The sequence below is a fragment of the Balaenoptera borealis genome (genome assembly GCF_965194805.1).
Source record: "Balaenoptera borealis genome assembly, chromosome: 13".
Classification (NCBI taxonomy): domain Eukaryota; kingdom Metazoa; phylum Chordata; class Mammalia; order Artiodactyla; family Balaenopteridae; genus Balaenoptera; species Balaenoptera borealis.
In genome coordinates, this window is record NC_138870.1 from 73,585,433 (window position 1) to 73,605,579 (window position 20,147).

The window sequence follows — 20,147 nt, forward strand, 5'->3', positions numbered from 1 at the left end:
TTACCAGTGGAAATATTATATTCTCACTTATGTAAACTCTTTAACTTTGAACACTAACTTAACTCAATTTGTTCCTAATACATATGCAAAAATAGAATCTCAACGTCAGTGCTACCTAAAGAGATAGCTATAGAACAGATTTAAAATAGATTAACTAACTGATATAAACCTTGGTTTGGAACTGGTTTTCCCCTTGGGCACTCTTTTGAGGAAGGTCAGTGAAGAAATAAATTCTCTTATTTTTGTTAACAGTCCTTTTCCCGTTCACATTTTTTTTTAACATCTTTATTGGAGTATAATTGCTTTAAAATAGTGTGTTAGTTTCTGCTTTATAACAAAGTTAATCAGCTATACATATACATATATCCCCATATCTCCTCCCTCTTGCATCTCCCTCCCACCCTCCCTATCCCACCCCTCTAGGTGGTCACAAAGCACTGAGCTGATCTCCTTGTGCTATGCGGCTGATTCCCGCTAGCTATCTATTTTACATTTGGTAGTGTATATATGTCCCGGACACTCTCTTACTTCGTCCTAGCTTACCCTTCCCACTCCCCGTGTCCGAAAGTCCATTCTCCACCTCTGTGTCTTTATTCTTGTCCTGCCCCTAGGTTCTTCAGAACCTTTGTCTTTTCTTTTCTTTTCTTTTCTTGTCTTTTCTTTTTTTCTTTTTTAGATTCTATATATATGTGTTAGCATACGGTATTTGTCTTTCTCTTTCTGACTCACTTCACTCTGTATGACAGACTCTAACTCCATCCACCTCACTACAAATAACTCAATTTCGTTTCTTTTTATGGCTGAGTAATATTCCACTGTATATATGTGCCACATCTTCTTTGTCCATTCATCTGTCAATGGACACTTAGGTTGCTTCCATGTCCTGGTTATTGTAAATAGAGCTGCAATGAACATTGTGGTACATGACACTTTTTGAATTATGGTTTTCTTAGTGTATATACACAGTAGTGGGATTGCTGGGTCATATGGTAGTTCTATTTTTAATTTTTTAAGGAACCTTCATACTGTTCTCCATAGTGGCTGTATCAATTTACATTCCCACCAACAGTGCAAGAGGGTTCCCTTTTCTCCACAACCTCTCCAGCATTTATTGTTTGTAGATATTTAAATGATGGCCATTCTGACAGGTGTGAGGTGATACCCCATTGTAGTTTTGATTTGCATTTCTCTAATGATTAGTGATGTTGAGTATCCTTTCATGTGTTTATTGGCAATCTGTATATCTTCTTGGAGAAATGTCTATTTAGGTCTTCTGCCCCTTTTTGGATTGGGTTGTTTGTTTTTTTGATATTGAGCTGCATGAGCTGCTTGTAAATCTTGCAGATTAATCCTTTGTCAGTTGCTTCATTTGCAAATATTTTCTCCCATTCTGAGGGTTGTCTTTTCCTCTTGTTTATGGTTTCCTTTGCTTGCAAAAGCTTTTAAGTTTAATTAGGTGCCATTTGTTTATTTTTGTTTTTACTCTCATTACTCTAGGAGGTGATTCAACAAAGATCTTGCTGCAGTTTATGTCAAAGAGTATTTACCTCTAAGAGTTTTATACTGTCTGGCTTTACATTTAGGTCTCTAATCCATTTTGAGTTTATTTTTGTGTATGGTGTTAGGAAGTGTTCGAATTTCATTCTTTTACATGTTGCAGTCCAGTTTTCCCAGCACCATTTATTGAAAAGGGCATCTTTGCTCCATTGTATATTCTGGCCTCCTTTGTCATAGATTAGGTGACCATAAGTGCGTGAGTTTATCTCTGGGCTTTCTATCCTGTTCCATTGATCTATATTTCTGTTTTTGTGCCAGTACCATACTGCCTTGATTAATGTAACCCTGTAGTATAATCTGAAGTCAGGGAGCCTGATTCCTCCAGCTCCGTGTTTTTTTTTTTCTCAAGATTGTTTTTTGCTATTGGAGGTCTTTTTTTGTTTCCATACAAATTGTAAAATGTTTTATTCTATTCTGTGAAAAATGCCGTTGGTAATTTGATACAGATTGCATTGAATCTGTAGATTGCTTTGGGTAGTAGAGTCATTTTTACAATATTGATTCTTCCAATCCAAGAACCCGGTATATCTCTCCATCTGTTTGATTTCTTTCATCAGTATCTTATAGTTTTCTGCGTACAGGTCTTTTGCCTCCTTAGGTAGGTTTATTCCTAGGTATTTTATTCTTTTTGTTGCAATGGTAAATGGGATTGTTTCCTTAGTTTCTCTTTCTGATCTTTCATTGTTAGTGCATAGGAATGCAAGAGATTTCTGTGTATCAATTTTGTATCCTTCGACTTTACTAAATTCATTGATTAGCTCTACTAGTTTTCTGGTGGCATTGTTAGGATTTTCTACGTATAGTATCATGTCATCTGCAAACAGTGACAGTTTTACTTCGTTTGCCAATTTAGATTCCTTTTATTTCTTTTTATTCTCTGATTACCATGGCTAGGAGTTCCAAAGCTATTTTGAATAATAGTGGCAAGAGTGGGCACCCTTGTCTCGTTCCTGATTTTAGAGGAAATGGTTTCAGTTTTTCATCATTGAGAATAATGTGTGCTATGGGTTTTTCATTAATGGCCTTTATTATGTTGAGTAGGTTCCCTCTATGCCTACTCTCTGGAGAGTTTTTATCATAAATGGATGTTGAATTTTGTCAAAAGCTTTTTCTGCATCTATTGAGATTATCATATGGTTTTTATTCTTCAATTTGTTAATATGGTGTATCAAACTGATTGATTTGCCTATACTGAAAAATCCTTGCATTGCTGGCATAAACCCCACTTCATCATGGTGTATGATCCTTTTAATGTGCTGTTGGATTCGGTTTGCTAGTATTTTGTTGAGGATTTTTGCATCTATGTTCATCAGTGATATTGGTCAGTAATTTTCTTTTTTTGTGATATCTTTGTGTGGTTTTGGTATCAGGGTGATGGTGGCCTCATAGAACGAGTTTGGGAGTGTTCCTCCCTCTGCAATATTTTGGCAGTGTTTTAGAAGGATAGGTGTTAGCTCTTCTCTGAATGTTTGATAGAATTCTCCTGTGAAGCCATCTGGTCCTGGAATTTTGTTTATTGGAAGATTTTTAATCTCAGTTTCAATTTCAGTGCTTGTGATTGGTCTGTTCATATTTTCTATTTCTTCCTGGTTCAGTCTTGGAAGGTTGTACCTTTCTAAGAATTTGTCCATTTCCTCTAGGTTGTCCATTTTATTGGCATATAGTTGCTTGTAGTAATCTCTCATGATTCTTTGTATTTCTGTGGTGTCAGTTGTAACTTCATTTTCATTTTTAGCTTTATTGATTTGAGTCCTTTACCCTTTTTTCTTGATGAATCTAGCTAAAGGTTTATCAATTTTGTTTATCTTCTCAAAAAAACCCGCTTTTAGTTTTATTGATCTTTGCTATTGTTTTTTTTTTTGTTTGTTTCTATTTCATTTATTTCTGCTCTGATTAATATTCCCTGGGGCCAGGAATTCTCTGGTGTACCAGCATCCTGGACTTCGTGCTCCCACTCCGGAGGCTTAGGCCCGACCCCTGGCCTGGGTATGAAGCCCCCTCAAGCCACATGGCTCAGCAAAAAAGGAAAAAAAAAGAAAAGAAAAGAAAAGAAAAAGAAGGGTGGGAAGAAAACAAATGAAAAGAAACAGACAAACAAAACCCAAGACAAATAGCTAAGACAAAAATAAGCAACAAGCAAACAGCAATAGCAACTATTAAAAACAAACCAAAGAAACAGACAAACAAAACCCCAGACAAATGGTAAAATCAAAACCAAATGAACAAAACAAAACAAAACAAACACACACACAAAAAAAATAATAAACGAAAACAAAAACAGAGAAAACAAAAACCAAGAGAACAACCAAACAAAGGAATCCCAAAATGAAATCAAACAACTAAAAACAAAACTAACAAAAACAAATAATAAAAAACAAAACAAAAGCAGAATGCAAACTGAAAGAAAAAGCAAAGAAAACAAAACAAACACATAAAATGATGAAAAAAGATAAAGGTTAGAACAAATAGAACAAAGGAAAGATAAAAACGGGAAAGAACACAGAACAACAAAAAAGTAATAAAGAAATAGAAATATAAAAATTTTTTAAATATATTAAAAATTTTTTAAAAAACTAAATAAAAATAAAAACATAATAATAAAAACAACAGAACAAAACATTTAAAAAATAGTAATAATTATATTTTCCTGGGGTCTCAGCTGTCAGCATCCTTGCCCCCACCGCGAGTCACAGCCAACCTCCACCTCTGCAGGAGGCCCTCTAAAACTCTAGGTAGGTCTCTGGTCCCTCTGTGGGCACTGTGGGGGCAGCTCAGACTGTGACCTGGCCCACCTCCCAAGTGTACTAGTCCTCAAAGTGCACAGCTGCTAGAGCTAGACCAATTTCCTTTGTGGGAACACTCATTGTCCATTCAGATATTCCATAGATGCAGGGTTTACCAAGCAGATTGCAGGGATTTAATCTACAGTTTGTTAAGCTGCACAGAAAGATTTTTTTTCCTTTTCCTTAGTCGCCCCACCCCTGGGGCTCAGCTGTGCTTTTAGCTCCACCTCTGTGTGTGGACCACCCACAGGAGTCTGCTCCCAAGGCTGCCTTGGAGCACTCGGGGCTGCCCTGGTGAGGACAGGGTGCAGAGGTGGTGCAACTGCCTGGGTTGCGGGGCCCCGGTGGCAACAGGTTCACAGGAAAACCAGTGGCCATGAGCATGAGAGATATGGCCCTAGTGGGAGCCTTTCCTAGCACCTGGCGGCAGGCGTGAAAAGGCCAGCCCTGGTGGGGGCTTTTCCTAGTGCCTGAGGGGGCAGGGGGCTGGCGTGTGGGGAGAGAGACACTGCAATGGCAACTCCACCCCCTGTGCATCACTCAACAGTAGCACCATGCTTCTATGTCAGTCTGGGTTTCCTCCATAAGCATTCCTGGTTTCAGATTTCCTCCCTGCCATCCCCCCAGTCTATCTCCTTGCAGCCCACAGCAGTCCTCCTCCCAGGTTTGCTCTCCAGTCCCCATGTTCCAGCTTTCAGCCCCCGTGTCCACTGGAGGACACATGTCCCAGTCTGGGGTGCACAGGCCTGTGGCACAGACCATCTGTCTAGTTCTCACTCTGTCCTGTCTGCCACAGACTGGCCATTTCACCCTCCTCTGACAGCCTCAGATGCCCCCCTTCTGTTCCAACTGATTTCCCCATCAGTGAAGGGGCTCCCCCGGATGTGGGAATCTCTCCTCTGCTTCAGCTCTCCCCCAAGGGCACAGAACTCTTTCTGCTTCCTCTCCTCTTCTTTTTCCCTTCTTTCTTTCATCCTATCCGTTTATGTGGAGATCTCTCCTGTCTTTTCTGGTGTCCAATGTCTTCTGCTAGTGTTCAGCCAGTGTTCTGTGAGAATTGTTTCATCTGTAGATGTATTCTTTAAATTTATTTATTTATTTTTATTTATTTATTTTTAGCTGTGTTGGGTCTTCGTTTCGTGCGAGGGCTTTCTCTAGTTGTGGCAAGCGGGGGCCACTCTTCATCGCGGTGCGCGGGCCTCTCACTATCGCGGCCCCTCCCGTTGCGGGGCACAGGCTCCAGACGCACAGGCTCAGTAGTTGTGGTTCACGGGCCCAGTTGCTCCGCGGCATGTGGGATCTTCCCAGACCAGGGCTCGAACTCGTGTCCCCTGCATTAGCAGGCGGATTCTCAACCACTGCGCCACCAGGGAAGCCCTGTAGATGTATTCTTGATGCATTTGTGGAGAGAGATGAACTCCACGTCCTCCTGCTCCTCCTTCATCTTGGTCAAGAAGACAATTTGCTCATTTCTAAGCTCCATTTCCTCCATGGAACATATCTCCTAAGACTTGTTAGATTTCAGTTCCATTAAGAGTATCAGCATCCTTACTGCATTTATCTCCTACCTCTCCTTGACTTTCTTCCAGTTTAAAGCACTGCTACTAATATTCCAGAAGGAGATTGTCCCTTTGGGAAATCTGTGCAAACATTCTAGCTATTTTAAAATTATGTTTTGGACTCTCATGGTAGCCTCAGTGCCTGTGAATTAGTGAAAAACATTTTTCTGCCTCTTTGTCATGTTAGTGTTTTCTGAATCGTAACTCCAGGTGCCCTAGACAACAAGATGACTCATCTTTTCTACCATTACTGTTGTATGATATCCAAGGTGGCCAAAGTCAGTGCCAGCATTGTGATATTGACACTAATTACACAATGGAATAAATCTCATCCTGACTTTGGAGTCTTGAGTTTGTTCCATTGTAAACCTCTAAGACCAGGAAAAGTTCCTCCCCAACATTCTGCTAGAAGTTCAGGGGTCCCTTGGGGTTTACACATGTCCTAAGAAGTAGTGGGAAGGCCACAACTATAGTAGTTAGATGGGTACTGAGCAAGATTCTGGTGAACTGGTGGGCATCCCTCTTGCAGGCAGAGTTGCGACTTTGGTGGAAAAGGAATGGAATTTCACTTTGAGGTAGATGGCATGATAAACTGGCTGACAGTTAGGGTGAAGATTTGAAGGATGAGAGCTCCTAGTCAGATGTTCACTTGAGAGGACCTCTACCCAGTGTAACTCCTCAAAATATTTAGTTATTTGGAGTGGTGCTTGTCTTGGTCTACTTAGCCAGCACTTTCTAGAAATCCCCATCACCACTCTGCCCTTTACAATTCTTCTAGCCTAAAGTCTCCACATTCTACAGCCCACTTCATAAGCCATCATGGATACTTTTCCTCTCATTTTGCCATTTCTTCTTTATCCATCTATAAACAAAGACTTCCTTTTTTTCCACTGTAGACTTTTGGGCAATAAAATAAAAATAAAAATTAACAAGTCAACCAAACAACCAACAAACATTTAAAAAAATTTTTTCAAACATAAGGAATATTCAGTTTTCAGACACATTCTGCAGGTAAAGAGGGTATGTGGAAGTGCTACTATGAAAATTTGAATCATTCCATAGCATCAAGAAAAAATTAAAAAGGCAAAAATACTAGTTTTCACACTGGAATATATAATGTTCTGTTATAAATGCCTAGAATGTGATTGAGTTATTCTAAGCCCAGCATTTCCACATTTGGTGCTCAAATTATTCTCAGAGGGGAAAAAAAGGAATAAAAGCAAGGAAAGGAGAGAGGAGGAGGAGAGATATAGCAGGAATCTGTGACTGAGCAAAAAATAATACATTACATTGTGTATGGGCACTGTTGAGCCAATCCAATGAATCTTAGGTCTTCTTATTCCTACAAAGAACACTAGCCTATACTTAGCAGGGACATAAATGCTACAATTAGGCATTTATGATTAAGTCAAGCTATACTACTCCCTAGTTTATATTTAACTTCAAATACTTCAATATAAAACCCCATGAAGAAAATCTAGGTACCTGGACCATGGTTAATAAATGAAATGTTGAGTGTGTTGCACAAAATTAAAAAGAAATACTTCTGTTTTTCTTAAAGCTTTCATAGAGGTCTGATGTAGCCAGTCCAACATCAAACTAACAGCTGACTGAAATAATGACTGTAAAATACTTATTTTGGAGCCTAGCATGATATAAGCATTTAAAATTTAGCAAAGCAAGCATGTTTATATTGTGGAAAATAGACTCAAAAAATACCAAGAATAGCTCTGAAGAAAAAATTCATAGAATGCCCATATTAGGAGGCCAGCCAGAGCATAGAAGGCAAGAATGATAGTTGCTTCTACTTTAGTCAACCCTGGAGAATTAAAACACCAATTTCATGAATGTGCCCCTGGGCATGTTTTAGCACAAGTTTAATAGGATTATCTTCCTTCTCTAACTTTCTTTTTTGAGTATAGTGTCACTCTCCTAGGATCTTGGGATCCTTTCTGGTCCTGCTTTGAGTGTCTATACTTGGACCATGATTCCTAAGGCAACAAGGGTTGAAGGGTGCAGTATTGATACCTGCTACAACATGAATTAACCCATAAAACATTAGGCTAATTTAAAGAAGCCAGTCACAGAAAGTCAAATATGGTGTGCTGACTGAAAGTAGATAAATGGTTGCTGGAGGGAGAGAGTGATAAAAGATGTTTTAAAATTAGATAGAGGTGATGGTTGCATGACTGTGAATTTATTTTTTTAAAGAAACACTGAATTGTACACTTTAAAAGGGTTGTGTGATATATTAATTATATGTCAATTAAGCCATTATAAAAAATTGAGGGAAAACAGTTTGGTGCATGATCAGACAATAGAAAGACTAGTTAAAATCAGGATTTGTGGGGAAGATACATGGCACTTAAAATCCAAAGTTCTATGTCTTCTCATTAGTTTATGGTGCCCTCAACATTTTAAAGAAATTTTTAAAAATATCAAACACTTTAAGGAATAATACATCAAAAGCCCTACGATCCCATAACCATAATAAATAAAAAAAAAAAACTATTAGCAAATTGTCATAATTGTTTCAAGACTTTTAATATATAAAAGAAATAAAATATTTCACATTAATGTAAATGCCTTTTCAACCAAGAGCCTGAGTCTGTATTTCTACTTTGTTGGAAACCAAAATTTTTAAAATTATTTTAAAATAATACACTTAAGTTATTTGATTCTCTAATCTATATTTTTCTGATATTTCATTGGGCCATAAAAAGCACAAATCAGCCACCAGTTATTAACATTAATATTTCAAACTGCCAGTTAAGGTGCATGCATTGCAAAGTATAAAAATAATGCTCGGGGCTTCCCTGGTGGCGCAGTGGTTGGGAGTCTGCCTGCCGGTGCGGGGGACGCGGGTTCGAGCCCTGGTCTGGGAGGATCCCACATGCCGCGGAGCGGCTGGGCCCGTGAGCCACAATTGCTGAGCCTGCGCTTCTGGAGGCTGTGCTCCGCAACAAGAGAGGCCGCGATGGTGGGAGGCCTGCGCACCATGATGAAGAGGGGCCCCCACTTGCTGCGGCTAGAGAGAGCCCTCGCACAGAAACGAAGACCCAACACAGCCATAGATAAATAAATAAATAAATAAAATTTTTAAAAAAATTATACATTATGATAAAAAAAAAATAATGCTCATTTTAAAAATTTGAAAATTAATAAAAACATTGCTATCAATCTATATTAGGAGAGGCAATGACAACCCTAAAAAAATAAAAACTATATCTGTCACTGCAAGAATTTTAGAAAAATGTTTAAATTCTTTAGCAGAGTAATGTGAATAATGAGAAACTCAACAGTATCGTTGGGAAAATGACAAATACTTGATTTTTCTTTCATTCTCTTTCAGCTCTCTTAAAGTGTTAGTTTGGAATAAAAAGGGAAAGCCTGTAGGGAAAAATATAGAAGAATTAGTTAAGTGAATAATATAAACCAAAATAAATTTTATTTTAATAGAGCAATAGTATTGAAACAATACTATTTGGAGCAATTGTAACACAATTTCCTAAAACTCAAATTAATTTTAATTTTGAGCTCCCATCTTTCCAGACTTCTGAGAAACGTAACTTTAGTCATTTGTAAATATCTCCTAGTCTCTTAACAGACTAGCGCCAATCAAAGCATTGGGATTTTAGTAGTCCATAATAAGCCACCTCATATGAACCAGGTGAATATCCATGTAAAAACTATACTTTATAAAATTCAAAGTAGTATCTATTTTGAACACTTACTCTACTGCATAACCTCGGTGTCTCAGGGTTCCACTGGCAGGCTGGTGTCAAAGTTCAGAGAGACATTTCAGAGAGCTGAGACATGGGCAAAGACCATTTGTTTACAGAAGATACCATTTAAAACATCCCACAGTCAACATGAATGCTCGGATCCAGCACCTGTCTAAGGCCTCTGTTTCACATGACCACAGGGAAATCTCCACAAGACCACCTTTGGTTCTGTCTGGTGTTAAAACATGCATGATTTCTCTTTGAACTCTTTCAATTCACTGGCATTGTGAAACTCCATCTCATCCAGGTGACTGTAGGGTATTGCTGAATTCACTTATCACTTCTGTGAAGCATGATTCAGTTTCTCTCATTCTCTTTTCACCCAACTTCTCACCTCATACCCTGCTTGCTTCATAGCTTCCTTGCTTTCTCCAAATCCAGATTGAGGAATCTTCTTCTAATCCAGGATTGAACCTACACTTGCTATGCCTGCTCATGGCGATAGATAGATGATAGATAGATGATAGATAGATAGATAGATAGATGTCGATACAGATATAGATATTTTTACTACTCAAGTGCCTCTTCCCAGGCACAAGTTTTGGCTTTGAGGAAAAAAAAAGGCAGGAAGAATCACAAGCTATTTTTGCTTTCTACCTTGTCACCAAAATTCTTGAATTTGGAAAATAAAAATGCTAATATAATACACTATAATGTAATATGATATGATATAGATAGAAATAAATAATAGATTAATGTCTCAAAATAGTGTCCTCACTAGGCTAAGGTATGTGAATGAAAACATTTTAGACATGTATTAGACTGTTCTCAATTTGTATAAATAATGAGCTTCCAAGAACATTTAAGAAAGTGAATGCATAAACAAGGAAATTACATGTTTAATGAAGGATTTCTGTTTCTAAAAAACAAAACCTATTCTAATATCCATGATCAGGTTTTAACATTCAGGGTTTTTGAATTTGTGTTGTACACAATATATGTGTAATGTCTTACAAAATATTAAAATATAAGTATTAAATACAATAAAATACTTTAAAAAGCACTTAAAAGTTTTATTCTTTCATTTAACTTGAAATTTAATATATTGAAAAAAACCTAGTTCAATATTAGGTTAGGAAATATTAGGAAAGCTTAATTTGGTGATTTCTGCAAAGGATTAATCAGAGAAGTAAAAAATATTCACATAGAGATTGTATTGATGACTTTGATGGGTTCTTATTTCCTTAAATAAATTGTCAACACAAATTTAAAGGCCAGATTTATTTTCTTTAAAAAGAGTCTATTTGGTTTCATCTCAGAGATGTAGAGAGCTGAAAGAGAATTACCCTCATCCATACAACACTGATAAACCTGGAAAATGACACATTAGTTACCTTTCCTGAACCCATCACAGAACTAAAATTGCAGGGCAATTAAGTAATTTGAAACCTTGGGAAAGAGAGCCACCTGCAGCAAGAAACAAACCCTGTCATTTGCTTACTTGGAATGGATAAGAAATACCGGTTAAAATTTTTAAACAAATTGCTAATGACCAAGTGTGGGCTAGACTAACTTGGGAAGGAAGCCCACTGGGGCTGCAGTCATGAAGGATTCACAACTTTTGCAGACTCTCCCTCCTTGAACTCAATCAGGAGATCACAGAAAAAGAAATCTGAGAAAATCCAAGAAAGTTCTTTTCCTGGCACTCGTTGGGGAAATAGAACAGTATTAACTCCTGAAACTTTGCCCAGATCCCACCTCCTCTATCTCCCAATCAAAGTAAACGATTTCATCTGCAGAGAGAAAACAATAAAATCTGCTGCCTTAAGGCACTGGTGGAAACTCATTGCAGCTGATGGAAGGGAAGATATTATACCAATTTTTATACCAATTTTAAACATATCTTCCAGAAATAGAAGGGGAGTAAACAATTCTCAACTCACTCTATAAAGCCATTATTTCCTTAATACCAAAACCAGACAGAACCATTAAAACAAAAGGAAACTACAGACCAATTTGCCTTATGATAATAGATGCAAAAATCCTCACCAAAATATTAACATACTACATTCAGTAACATATACAAGGGATAATACATCACCACCAAGGAGGATTCATCCCAGGAATGCAAAATGGGTTCATCATTAAAAAAATTAATGTATTTATTTTTTGTTGAATAATAGTGGCAAGAGTGGACACCCTTGTCTTGTTCCTGATCTTAGAGGAAATGCTTTCAGTTTTCAACATTGAGAATAATGTTTGCTGTGGGTTTTTCATATATGGCATTTACTATGTTGAGGTAGGTTCCCTCTGTGCCCACTTTCTGGAGAGTTATCATAAATGGGTGTTGAATGCTGGAGAGGGTGTAGAGAGAAGGGAGCCCTCTTGCACTGTTGGTGGGAATGTAAATTGATACAGCCACTATGGAGAACAGTATGGAGGATCTTTAAAAAACTAAAAATAGAACTACCATATGATCCAGCAATCCCACTACTGGGCATATACCCTGAGAAAAACATAATTCAATAAGAGACATGTACCACAATGTTCATTGCAGCACTATTTACAATAGCCAGGACATGGAAGCAACCTAAGTGTCCATTGACAGATGAATGGATAAAGAAGCCATGGCACATATATACAATGGGATATTACTCAGCCATAAAAAGAAACAAAATTGAATTATTTGTAGTGAGGTGGATGGACCTAGAGTCTGTCATACAGAGTGAAGTAAGAAAGAGAAGACAAATATCATATATTAACTCATATATGTGGAATCTAGAAAAGTGGTATAGATGATCTTATTTGCAAAGCAGAAATAGATAGAGAACAAACGTATGGAAACCAAGGGGGGGGAAGGGAGGGTGGGATGAACTGGGAGATTGGAATTGACATATACACACTATTGGTACTATATATAAAATAGATAACTAATGAGAACCTACTGTATAGCTCAGGAAACTCTACTCAATGCTCTGTGGTGACCCAAATGGGAAGGAAATCCAAAAAAAGAGGGGATATATGTATATGTATAGCTGATTCACTTTGCTGTACAGTAGAAACTAATACAACATTGTAAAGTAACTATACTCCAATAAAAATTAATTTTAAAAAATCAATGTACGTCTCCATACTAATAAATTAAAGAAGAATGTCATATGATCAGCTCAATTAATGAAGAAAAAAGCATTTGAAAAAATTCCACACTCATTCATGACAAATATTCTTAGCAAACAATGAAGAGAATGACTTTAACATAATAAAACATACCTTTTTCCCTAAATTCAGGAGGAAGGCAAGAATTTTCACTGTTACCACTGCTGTTCAACATCGAACTGGAAGCTCAAGCCAGCGCAATGAGGAAAAAAACAAAAGAAACAAAAGAATACAGATTGTAAAGAAAAAATTAAATCTATATACAGATCTGTTTTTAATATATAAATAATCCCAAAGTATCTAGAAAAGCTAATGCATTTAAATGTGTTAATCTAAGATATGAGGTCAAGATACAAATCAGTAGTACAGCCATAGTCCTATACAGATAGTAAAAGCATGTTTTGATGTCTAGACTGTCTACTGCCTGCTATGGCTCTCATTTTTGGGAATTTATTAAGTTATTGAGTGTTTATTTTTCCATAGGAGCTTCATTACTAATATTTATTGTTATAGAAAAATACAAAAATAAGTTGTTGATGATTGTATTGGGGTTAAATTACGTACAAAAATACATTAATCAGTGAAGCAAGAGATTTTTGCATTGAGATTGTGTTGATTTTGGTAGATTCTTGCATTTTCTTAAGTAAATTATATTTTTGTATTTAAGTTGTTTCTGCGTTGAGATATATCTATATCAGAAATGATCAGATGTATCAGAACAGTAAATTAATCAGATACATCTCTACATCTTTAAGATGTTCAGTAAACTTATCTGTGAACAAAGGATGACTTTTCATTTGTTCAAATATACTCGTAAGCCTTTCAGTAATCTTTTTCTCTTACAGACGTTGTATATTTTTAAAATACTAATTCCTTGCCATCCCATAGTTTTATTGCTCTTTAAAATGGGGTTTTCTCTTCCATTTATATCTTGGAAACTATTTGTGTGTATGAAGGAAGTAGGATTGGGTAGAAGAAGCAGCTGCACTGTGATGCAGGCCTGACAAAGCCTCTATCTACCTCGTGGGGAGCTCTGCAGGTCTGCCTAGGATATTACCTCAGGACAGGTGATTCTCTGCAGCTGAGGCAGATCCTCACGGTGAGGGGAGCTCAAGCATACCTCATGAGTGCACTCCCCACAGCTGGGCCACAAGTCCACCTCTGAAAAGGGATTTGAGTAGGGCATTTCTCTACCACAGCTGGGAATCATGATTTGACGTTCTGCGTTCCACAGGAAAGCTAAGAGCAGGAACAGGAGAGAGCTAATAAAAGAGCCCTGAGGAAGCACAAACTGGCAGAGGATGGAGAGTCTGAAACGTAGAGTGAGGAGACAAGAAGTTTTGGAGCTTTTTTGAGGTAAGTTTTCAAGTTTTGTCAAAAATTTAAAGGTACATGGCAATTTAATATAAAGGTACATGGTATTTTAATCAATATTGAAAAATATTGATTTCTTTGGCAAATGATTTATTTATTTTGCAAATTTTGACTGCATTTTAAAATGCAAAAGGATGTTAGAGTGGAATACGGGTTGGAGTGAAAAAAGTTTTTTTCAAGTAAATTTTCAAGAAAATTGAGTATATTAAAATATTAGGGAAAAGATCCAGAGTAAAGGAATATGTTAAAGATACAGAGGAAAAGGAATTGATAATGAGAAAACTTCAAAGAGCCGCAAGCTAGATATGGAATAATTATTTTCGAGAATATTTAGGGACATTTTATCCAGTGTGACTGGATAGAAAAAGATAAAAATGACTGTGTGTCACGTAAGTTCATGGTGTTTGTGGCAATAGCTTAATGAAATATTTATTGTGTTAAAAAGTTGAAGTCATTTACTGAAAATGAGGAAGAAATTGAAGGTTAAATTTAAAGAACTTAGGGAAGCCCATCTCTGAGCTAGAGCTGTGAAGATTGAGAGAGAAGGCTCAGAAGGGAAATAAAAAGATTTCTGGGCTGTATTGAAAGCCCATTTAAGGTTGGGCTTAAGGTTACAAATGTAAAACATCCGTCTACAGCTGTGTTGTCCAATACGGTAGCTGGCAGCCATATATGTCTATTAGATTTAAATTTAAATAAAATAATAATTCAGTTCCTTAGGTGCACTAATCACATATCTACTGCTTCAGAGTGACTAGTGTGTACTCTACTGGACAGCACAGATACAGGATATTTCCAACACTGGAAAAAATTCTGCTGATCAGTCTAGACTAGAGAGAGAGTTGGGTAAATTGTCTGCAATGGTGTTCAGCAGCCCAGGAGCAACAGCTGAGACTGAACACTTTTAAGTGGCTCCAGGCCTGCCATTATGCTTACCTGGGCAGAGCAGGAGACTGATGCTAAATCAAAAGAAAACAAAAATGTGTCTTATAAAGCCTAGACTGCACATAAAAAGATGAGAATTGGAAAGCATTGATGCATTAGCAACACTTAGAGATGCCAAGGACTTTGGAATTTGATGAGGCTGAATAACAGAGTGAAAAAACTAGAAAGATCATGCTCAGAGTGAGGAAACTTTAAGATTTCACACGTGGAATTGTTCTTGGTGAGGACAAAGCTCAGGGTATGCTGGAAGTGGAATAGATTTGTAGGTTCGTTGGGGTTCAGAGTCAAGAAAACATAGTAAAGGACAAAAACTAATTTGGATGCTGAGGTCACATAAGATTATGGGTTTGTAATATGTAGGAAAACAGACTGATAAATATAGAAATGAAGAATAATAGGAGTAATATAGTCAAGTGACAAATGACCCTTAAAGAAATAGGCATGGAGAAACCTATTGCCTTGGAAACTAACTTTAGATTAGGTTTATGAACCAACCACATTGGTTATATTTTAGGCTATCATTGTCATATTATTATTATTTTCCCTACACATGAATGAGAAGGCAGCAAAGTAAACCAGAAAATCATGAGCTATAGAGATAAATAAACCTGGCTTCAAATCTCAGCTCTATATCATTTACCTGACATTTAATTTGTAGTAACATTATGTAACTTCATTAAATGTACTTTCTTCCTCTTTGCAGTGGAAATTGTAATACGTATCTTCAAGAGCATCATGTGGATTCAATAAAATGATGCACTGACTGGCCCATCTCCTACTTAGCCCTCTTCTTTTTCACACTGTGCTCCAGCCACACACTTGATTTCAATTCCTTGAATGCACTATATTCATTTTTAACATCACCTTTGCATTTCTGTATCAACTAGGGTTCCATCAGGGAAAGAGAAGCAGGGGGATAAATATATAAATATATATTTTATTGCAAAGAATTAGTTTACAGGACTGTGAGGGCTGGCTAAGCAAATCCAAAATCTGTAGGACAGGTCATCAGGGAGGTCAGGCTGGAAACTTGTGCATGTGCTGAAGCTGTAGTTCACAGGTGGAGTTTCTTCCTAGCAGAAAGAACTTCAGTTCTGCTCTGAAGTTCTTTCAACTACTTGGATCAGGCCCACCCAGAAAATTAAGGATATTCTCCTTAAAGTCAACTGATAGTAGATGTTAATCACAGGTACTAAATAACTTCACCGCAAGACTTAGATTAGTGATTGATCAAATAACTGGTGTTTGATTGAGTAGCCTAACCAAACCGGCACAAAAACTGACCATCACAACTCTTTAACCCAATGCCTGGAATACTTTGCCTCCTTCTTCATGTACCTAAAGACTGCAGACCTAGGTAGATCTTTTCTGACTGCCCTTTATAATATACTTGTCCACTTATTATAAATCTCAGCAACCATGTTTATTTCCTTTATATTTGTGACTGTCTTGTCTATTTGTTTTATTTATTTCCTGTCTCCTACACTTGCCTTAAGGATAGGGATTATGCCTCTCCAGTTCACTGCTATATCCCACACATCTCACACTGAACTTGGCACATAGTACATAGTAGAAGCCCAATGAATATTGAATAACTTAAAATGTCTGGAAAATAATAAGCATTCAGATAAGTTTCCAACTTTCTTCATGGGCCAGACTTCATTGTATGATTAATCAATAAGTTAATGGATTATTTTTCTTTTTCTGCTCTGTCTTAAACTATTTATAGGTTTCCTTACTCTTTACTCACTATCTACACACACATCCATAACATCCCTTGCCACCCAATATGTATATGAAGGCAGTTTACTTGAAAATTTAAACGATTTCATGTCATGTTATAAAATGTGATGCATTGTGTTTTAAAATTTTGATCATTTATAAATAGACAATCTATTCATTCCATAAATGTGAATAGGTTTTTGCAGTTTTTAATGTACAGTATATTTGTTCATTTTCCTTTCTTGCTTGCCTATCCCCATTAGCCTCTTCACTTTTTCTCTATCAATATCACCACTCTGTCTACTTCTGTTCACTCCTGGAATGTGGTTTTAATATATTTATCCATGTTTGTATAATTATAAGCAAACACATATAGGATTACATCATATTAAATGCTGTCTTGTTTTCTCAATAAGACCTTATAGAATCAATCTATACTAGTTCTATACTATAGAACTAGTATAGTTCTAATTTAACCTTTTTCATAGCCACATGAGAATATATGGTACAGATGTACCATCATTTTTTTTTTTTTTAGCATTTTCTCTATTTATAAGCATGCACTCTATCTCCATATCTTAGCCCTACAATCCATTCTTCAAAACACATCCTGGAAACTTTCATTACTTCTTTTTCGATGGGATATAACCAGGAGAATGACTGAGAGTAGCTTTCCAAACAAGCTATATAAATCACATTTCTGCCAACAATGACGTGTAAATTCTTGCCACAAAGAGATCATATAGCTTTTAAAATTTTTGTAAGTCTGATTGATGTAAATTTATCATTTTATTTTACTTTGAATATTTGGATTTGTGTAGCAGTTCTCTTCCTACCATTTAATATTTAAATGTCCAGTTGTAAACATAGGTAAGTCTAAATGTTTTTCACTGAAAAGATGCTTTTAAGACCATAGTTCTTAATTTATCTTTAAGGATTCTGCATGTCCTTTTGGTTATTGGTGTGTCTCATCTAAGACTGTGGTGATTGAATTTGTCACATCCCTTAAAGAGTACTCTGAGCCCACATTTGGCATGTGTGCTAGGAAAGCTGGGTGATTACATAATTTTTTAAACTTTTTTTCTGAAGACATAAAAAGTAAAGTTTACTTGAAAATTAGACTGCTTTATGTTATGTCATATTATGAAACATACTATATTATGTTTAAAACTTGAGTCATTTTGAAGTCAACAATGCTTCTAAGCAAAACAATAAATATCACATTTATTCATAAAATAGAAATATTTCAAAGATTGATAGAAGCCAAATTTTTTTTTTAGGTGACAGAATATAACTGAAGTTTTCTGCTTATTTCTACTTCCTTTGGCAGAAGTATATATGTACTAAAATTGATCTTTTTAGTATTAGTAAATGTATATATTGTAGAAATAAGAAATTACAGGAGCACTTGTTTGCTTTAAAAATACATATGTGTGCTGAAAAAATTTTAAACAAAGGTCTAAGCATATTTCTCAGTTCTGAATATAACAATGCATCAATTTCATTAGGAGATATGAGACTTATAGCTATGCTTGAGTATTCATTTGTAACACTAAATGCTTTTCTTTTTTGACTAAATTATCAGAAGCTGTAACTAGGACACACAGCTATGTTGTAAGGTTACATCCAAGAACACATTTTTGTTGTTAAATAAGATAATTGTGTCTTCTCTTCATTTAAAATGTAAGACATATGCAAAATGTAAATATAAATTCATATTGTATACTTTAAAAACAGTTATTACACTGAATTCTGGAAAACTTTTTCTCAATTTACGTCTCATTTCACTTATGAATTTCACAAATATTTCAGACACTTGTCTCTTGTTGACAATAGCTATAGTTGAATTTCTAATTGTGTTTAGAAAATGGCCCAAAATAGTCATACAACATGTCTGAGCTTCTATATTTTACCAATTGGAATCAGCCAGTAGGGCACTGAAGATAACACAGTGGTGGTAGAAATGAATATGAGATTTGGGGATAAAAATAAGGGTAATAGAAAAATTAGTTTGGAGGTTTGGCCCTCTCTGGGCTTGAGTTCCCACAGCTATAATATGACATGATGACTAAAGCCACACAAGAGTGCCACATAAAAATGCTAGCAAGTCTCCTGTTTCTGAAAGTCATATGTCATGTGTTATCTTTTGTGGCAAAAATCATTTGCTCATCACTATTATGGGGTAATAACTGTGGAATAATTTTGTTTGCTTCAGATATTTATTAAATGTAACTAGAAAAATTTTTAACAAACTCACTGATATTAGGGGTTTTGGGTGTTTTTTTCCTTAAAAAAGATCAATAGACTGTATATATAGATATATATATATATATCTATATATACACACATAGAGATTGTCAAGTGAAGTAAATTTGGTATAATAATTATTTTGCTAGTTTTCATGAAATAAAATGATTAAGGTTTGACCCCTAGCCTCAATGAAGTAGAGTTTGATAAAGACTATACAAAAGATTAGTAAGGCCATACAAAAGGAAAACAAGAAGTGAGGTTAAAAGAAAAAAGTCAATGCGGGACTTGTTCTTCACATCAGAAGACAAAATGTAAACCAGTTTTCTTAATATATATTTTCTATAATTCTAAAAGTCTACTTTTTTTTTTTTTCTTTTCGTGTAGCATATCCTCCTAGCAAATACCTATAGTATATTTTATGCAGGCAGCCTTACTTAAATGCTTATAGCAACAGCACACATTCTGTCTTCTTTCTAGATTCTTTTTCTTTCTCATTAAGTAATTCTTTTTATAAACTTCACTACCTTAATCTTTATATTCTGAAACTTGTTAATGTGAAAAATCAATACCTCTCAATGTGTACCCATGAATAAATGCACCACATACACAGTCTTTCACTAAGAATTCAGGGTCTATGATAGAAGGGAATCTTTTAGATAGGTGTGTCTTTCAACCCATTTCATATCACATTTTCCTTTTCTGGCAAGTTTTAAACATAGAAAATTTGAAATATAACCATATAGGCATACATTATCTGCCATGTATATTGGTAGATTGTCAAAAAAATTTCTGTGTTTATCTGCTTCACAATTTCTGTGCTGGGTATGTAATGCACAAATTTGTATTGACTGTGTACACTGTTTTCTGTGAAGGTGAGTAAAGCAAGACATGTAATAAAGCATTTTTGGTGCTAAAATGCTACATCAGGCACCTTAATTTGCTGCAAATAAGACTAAATTAGAGTTTAAAATGAGAACATTGCCACCTTGTTCTCCTGGTAGCAATGCAGCATCCTAACAGCATGTAAGCCATCACAAGATTTAGAGCTCAACTCAATCAGTGGCAACAAAATTAGA

The 20,147-nt window shown here is 36.0% G+C and overlaps 1 long non-coding RNA gene across 1 annotated transcript in view; it reads left to right on the forward strand.

The window, feature by feature from the left end:
- The first annotated feature begins 9,032 nt into the window (after positions 1–9,032).
- The window catches only part of LOC309609852, a 183,818-nt gene continuing 172,703 nt past the window's right edge, over positions 9,033–20,147 (forward strand). Inside the window, exon 1 of the long non-coding RNA XR_014233621.1 lies at positions 9,033–14,136. This is a non-coding gene — a long non-coding RNA (uncharacterized lncRNA). The remainder of the gene's footprint in view (positions 14,137–20,147) is intronic.